Source organism: Mastomys coucha, unplaced genomic scaffold (assembly GCF_008632895.1).
Source record: "Mastomys coucha isolate ucsf_1 unplaced genomic scaffold, UCSF_Mcou_1 pScaffold9, whole genome shotgun sequence".
Classification (NCBI taxonomy): Eukaryota; Metazoa; Chordata; class Mammalia; order Rodentia; family Muridae; genus Mastomys; species Mastomys coucha.
In genome coordinates, this window is record NW_022196915.1 from 20,194,538 (window position 1) to 20,200,908 (window position 6,371).

A 6,371-nucleotide genomic window follows, 5' to 3' on the forward strand; every position below is an offset into this window, starting at 1 on the left:
ACTCGGAAGCTGAGAGGATCGTGTCCCTGCCGCCTTGCTGCTCCCCTAGTCATGGGGCCTGTGCCTCCCGGCCTGCTGCTCTGGTCTCAGAGAAAATGGCCAGTGAGGCAGTTCTCTGTGCTCCCACCCTTAGTCTTTGGATACAGCTTCCTCTGGCCACAGAGATGGTATTCCTCACACGAGGGCCTTATATTTTGCTCGGAGAAAGGTTAGAAAATCCTTGGTTTCAATGATAGGCTTCAGGTTAGGAGGGGCAGAGGAGGCCAGTGACCTGTCCACTCATCTCTTTCATGGCTCCCTTAAACTCAGGAGTGTCTGTATGCTAATGATGTAGCATATTCTGTACCCAAGCACCAAGGCCTGAGACACAGTAGGGCTCCATTCATGTTCATGTCTTCTTGGTTGGTCCTGATGCTCATTCAGACAGCTCAGGCATGATGCAGTTGGACTTGGAGACTCATTCCCATAGTACTAACATTTGGGAGGCTGAGTTCAAAGGATTGCTATAAATATGAGGCCAACCTGATCTACGTAGTAAGTTTAGTCTAGGCAGGATTACATAGTGAGAATTTGCCTTAGACCAAGATAATCAGTCAAACCAATAAATTAATAAAAACTGAATGTAGAGAGTCAGCAGAGAATAATGAGGATGACAATAGTCACCTGCCTGTGTGTAAGTGATCTCATGAAAGCTAGATGAGAGTTACATAAAGTAATTATGACAGTCACACACCCCCTCCCCATAGTGTTTTTCTTGGGGCACAAGGAGGAAAAAATGTGCTAAAGTATCCGGGGAGTTAGTGGGAGATCTGAGACTGGAATCTCTAGAGTTGGACTCCAGAGCAGAAACTGCTCTCAGGCTGCTCATTAGAAGACTCCCTTTGAGCTGAGGGGTTTGCAGCCCCTTAGGATGAACAACTATGAACTAACTAGTACCCTCAGAGCTCCCAGGGTCTCAACCACCAACCAAGGACTGCACATGGAGGGGTCTGATTGTTCTGGCAGCATGTGTATAGTAGAGGATTGCAATTTGATCATCAATAGGAGGAGAGGAGCTCGGCCCTGTGAAAGTGTAGGAGATTGCCAGGGCCAATAAGTGGGAGAGGGTGGGGTGGCAGGCATGGGGAACGGGGAGGCAACAGGGGTTTGTTTTTGTTGTTTTTGTTTGTTTCTTTGTTTTTTGGAGGGGAAACTGGGAATGGAGAAATGTACATGTAAATAAAGAAAATATCTAATTAAAAAAAATAAAAGAAGACTCCCTTTGGCAGAAAAGAACAGAGAAGGCTCTGTGTTTGGGCCTTTGTAGTAGGGAACCTGCAAGCTGGTTTTAGGGGTAGCCAAGAGGGGACTGAACAGCTACAGGACTGTGCCATCTAGGCTTTTCTGGATCACGTGTCCATCTCTGTGGCCGGGCGACCAGAGGCACAGTGGCCATTTCGTTCCCACTTTGGATCTCATCCATGGTGGCTGTTTCACTCCTCAAGCTTCAATGTTTAATCCAAGCACCTTGACAAATCAGGGAGTGTGAAGTCTTTGGAAGAACTGGCACTTTGTCTCTTCTATCCTGATCTCTTTAGAAGCTCTTCTGTTTAGTTTACGCCAGCCTATTTATTTTCCTGTGAGTTAGTGATATTTTTCAATGTCAACCAGGAATCTCAAAGCAAAGAGAGCATAGGGAAAATGGAACGTGGACAGCAAGGGGGCATTTTGTGTCAGCTGGCTCCACACACTTGTTGGAATCCAGATGTGCCCATGGGCTTCAGTCAGGCCTGGCTTCACATTTCAGTTCTTCTCCATACTAGCTGCATCTCTGAGCACCCATGTATCTCAGAGGAGATACTCAAACAACAGCATCCCGGACATAATAGGTGCTCAATAAATATCTTATACATAGTTGAATGGATGAACAAATCTTACATAGTTATTGTCACAAGTACCAAAGAAATAGCCTGAGGCATGGTATGATCTTTTTCATAAAGCCTTCAACTATTGAAAAATCAACCATAACGTGACCAGTATTGCTAGAAATGGCCAGAGATTCTCCTGAGGTTTGCTTTTGCTTCAAGAAGTTTCTGTGGGACTGGTAGCCAGCATGCTGCACTTGGCTGGCATGGTCTGGGAAGCCCTGGAACAGCTTTAGTTGCAACAGGAACGTTTGCAAAGGAAATGCAGACGGGAGGAATCCACATTTATCCATTCCCTGTCATGTGCTGGCCCATTCATAGTCACAGTTAGGAGGCACTGTTAGAGTCCAGTTCTGTGGATTAGGAAATGGAGGGAAGAGATTCTGAGAGAGTTATGTAAGGTCACTTGTAAAGGAATTGATAAAGCTGAAGCTGTCTCTCTAGGCTCATGCTGTTTCCAGGTGCAATGCTGCTAGCTCCTACTAAAGCGTGATAGTTAAGCATCTGCAGAGGTTGAGCAGGTGCCTCATGGCTCTGTTTTTCCATTTGTTTGTTTGTAGCAGGGCACTGGTTCTTGTCCTCCATCCCCTCTACAAACTGATGCTGGTGAAATATACTTCGTGGAGCTGGTTAAAGAAGATGGAACACTTGGATTCAGCGTGACTGTAAGACTTTCTAGGCAACTGGGAAAGCAATAAAATGATGACCATCCAGAGCCTGGGATGGCATTATCCTCTGACAATGTGCTCACTGTCCTTAAGTACACATTGAATGCAAGGCTTAAGTTGAGATTTCTGTGGGTAATTAGAATTCAGAGAGTTCTGTGGGAATCAGAGGAACTTGAGGTCGTGCTTTGTACAGATTCTAAGGAAGAACAGCAATAGAAGGGGCTGATGTGAGAGAAACTGGGTGAATTAGTCTGGCTCCAAGCTCAAGGTTGACAGTAAGGTAACGTCATGGACGGAAACCCAGGGTAAGTGCCATCCCGAGCAGGGCTGGAATAAACTTGTGCTTCATCCTCCAGGGCTCAAGACAAAGTTCCACCTTTGAGGTCTTCACCACACCTGACACTTTGCATTTGGCTTTTGAGTGCTACCTGGCAGATGTCTAAGAAGGGACATTCCCTATGTAACTAACCACCCAAGGGTATGGGAAATGGTGTCTACAAACGTGGTGGGCACAAATTCAGAGGTCCTTGTTTGGAAGGCCCTGTTTGTATTAGTGAACACTGACTATGACCCATTAGTTAAGACTGTGGGATAGGCCTGGAGTTCAGTGATAACATATTGGATTCAAGGAAATAGAATGGAAATTGCCAGCACTTAAGGAAGTGTCTCATAGGTAACCCAAGAGGTGAGCTAAGGGAGGGCGTGCTTTGTTTCCCTTGAGTGTCTACAGCAAAGAGCCTTGAATTGCTGAACCTCCAGCAGATGAGTTTTAACACCAGGAAATAAGGCTCATGAGTTCACAAGACTGAACAGGCTGGGACTAAGTATGGTCGGTTTATTCTTGGTTTGATAAAACAGTCTTATCACAAGACACCAAACACAGTACTTTTTCATCTAAAACACTTGCTAAATTTTAGATTATTCAGATATATGCAGATGCAGATGCCAAGAGGAGATTGTTGATTTCTTTTGACTAGTAAAAACACTAATTTTCTTTGGAGAATTTTCATTTCAAAAATAATTATTGAAATGTCTCACTTAAAAACCAAATGGCTGCTGAACAAATAAAAGACATTCAAACCCATGAAAAGCTATTGGAATAGGCAAGCAAGTTAAAGGGAAACTTTAGAATTTATAACTGTCAGCTTGGCCAAATATAGCTGTGATACAGAAAAAGGGTACTGTCACACTGAGCTGGTGGAAATGTGGATAATTACATGCACATTCACATTGGGATGCAAGCTGGCAGTATCTACTGTAATGAAAAAAGTGCACATATCCATGGGCCACAGACATAGAAATGTGGATCCCATTAAGTAAGGCTGTGCATGTGAAGGTGTTGGATGCTGTGTTGTTAACAGTGGCAAGTGCATTGAAGAGAATGAATACTGATCAGTTGAGAAAAGGTTGCGTGCACTCTGGCACACATGAAACCAAGCCAATGGCCCTGAGACAAAGGAGTCAGCACTAGCTCTGCCCACAGGGAAAGCCAGAAAACTGGCCATGAGCCTCTATTTTGTGCAACACATAACCTAGCTGAATTTGATTGGTCTGTGTTTGTTAATAAGACACGAAGACTACTAAAGAGTGTGAAATGAACTTAAACCTGTTTCTCTGGGAAGGGAGAACTGCATCGTCCATGTGCAAGTTCAGTTCACTTTTCTAAGCCAGCTGAGGACCTAGATAGGTAGAGGGCAAAAAGCCTGAAGTGGAGCAAGGAAGGCTATGTAGGCTGAGTTCACAGCAGCAAGCAGACCGTGGGTGGATCAGAGGCCCTTTCCTGGTTGTTGGCCACTTAAAGGTTTGTGTTAGCATTGCTAGAGGCGTAGTTTCTGAAGAGTCTTGAATCTGTTGCATAGACTTGCATTAACCCATAGTGTCATTCATTAATTAGCTTTCCACCTCTATAAAAAAACACCAGGAATATAATCAAATTACAAAGTGAAGAGGTTCGTTATGGCCTGTAGTTTTAGAGGTACCAATTCATGATTGGCAGGCTCTATTGCTTTGGGGCTGTGGTAGCTTATCATGGTAGAAGGATGGGTAGATAAAGCTGATCTCTCATGTCCAGGAAGTGAAAGAAGGAGGAAGAGTGGAGGCTCATAATACTTTTCAAGTGCTCATTCCTCTGATGTAAAGACTTCCCATGATGCTCCACCTGTTACAGATTCTACTACCTTCCAATAGCACCAGGCAGGAGTTAAGATTTAGCACTAGGCTTTTGAGGGGTATTCAAGATCCAGACTAAAACAGAGCCATTCAGTTGACTGACTTGGCTGTCCATTTTAAATTCTCTATGATCATATACATATGGAGAAAAGCAGAGAGAGACATATGAGCATACATTCATTGTCACTGTGCCATTAGCAGTGGGGTGGGAAGTACAGGCAAGGAAGGAGTAGATGACTGAACAAGAATGAGAAATACTGTTGATAAAATATCTGCCCATGTGTATGTCTAGCTAGGTAATGTAAATTGGAAGAAATAGGCAGCATAGGATCTTGATCTTTTAACGTGCAGGTACATGCTCTGCTGTCAAGTTAATAAAAAACAAGTATAGAGCAAGCCATGGTGCACATGTCTGTAACCCTATAATTTAGGAGACAGGAGAGGACTTAGGGCTACATAGAAAGACCCTGTCTCAAAAAAAAAATCAAGACAATTAGTTGTTTAAACTTATTTTCACTCCTGCTTTTGTATCCACAAACAAACATGCAAACATACCAGGTATACCAAACACAAGAACACAAGTCCTCGGTCCTTAAGGCTGGCTACAGAACACCTGCCATGTTCTGAGGCTTAGCTTGGCTTGATTTTTGTTTCTCAGCCAGTTTTGTAAGTGTAAAACTGTTACACAGTTTGGTCTGTGTAAGCTTGACCTTCCTGCTCACTGGGGAAGAGTTTGTCTGGGCTAACGCAGAAGGCTGTTGGAGTGGGATACATCACAGTTGGAAGAGGTGGGCTCCCCTTTGAGGGAGGTGGGAGGTACCCAAGAGGGGACTGATGGATTGAGTATTGCTTTGTATTTTTTAGGGTGGCATTAATACAAGTGTGCCTCATGGAGGGATCTATGTGAAATCTATCATTCCTGGAGGCCCAGCTGCCAAGGAAGGACAGATCCTACAGGGTGAGGGACCCATCATGCTGGGTATTGTGCTCTCTGTGGTTTTGGACCCTGGCTGAGAGGACCAACTCAGGCCTTCCCCATTTCAGCCCTAGAAACTTCTGTCTCCAGGACTGGTTTCTTTGCCTGGGAAAAGGAAGATTTCACCTGCTTCACCCTCCTGACAAGCTGGCCCTAGTCTAAAGTTCAGAATAAAAACTGGGTAGAAATTTTATGAGAAGCTTGCTGTTGGGAAAGAGTAGTTTTTAGAAAGACAGGGCTGTGACCCACTTTAGCATGGAGGACATTGTGAGCTGTGAGCTTTCTTTTCACCCTTCCCTAGAAAACAGCGCTGGCATTGGTGACTCCATTTTGGCAGGGGGACCTTGTGAGCTTTCTATTTACTCTCCCCTGGAAGACAGGCTTGGCTTGGGTGACCCCAGTTTAGCACAGGGACACCATGAGCTTTCTCTCTACCCTGAATCATTTCTCACTGCTCTAAAGGAATGGAGTGACTTTTATTTTCCCCTGAAACTGCCCCTAATTGAACCAAAAAGCTTATTTACTTCCTCTTGAATTCCAGTATTTCCAACATCAATTATTGTCTTCCTGACCTGTTTTTTTTTTCTTTCTTTCTTGAAATAGAAAACATCCTGGAGATATAAATACTATCCCAAAGCAAGTTGAAAATGTTTT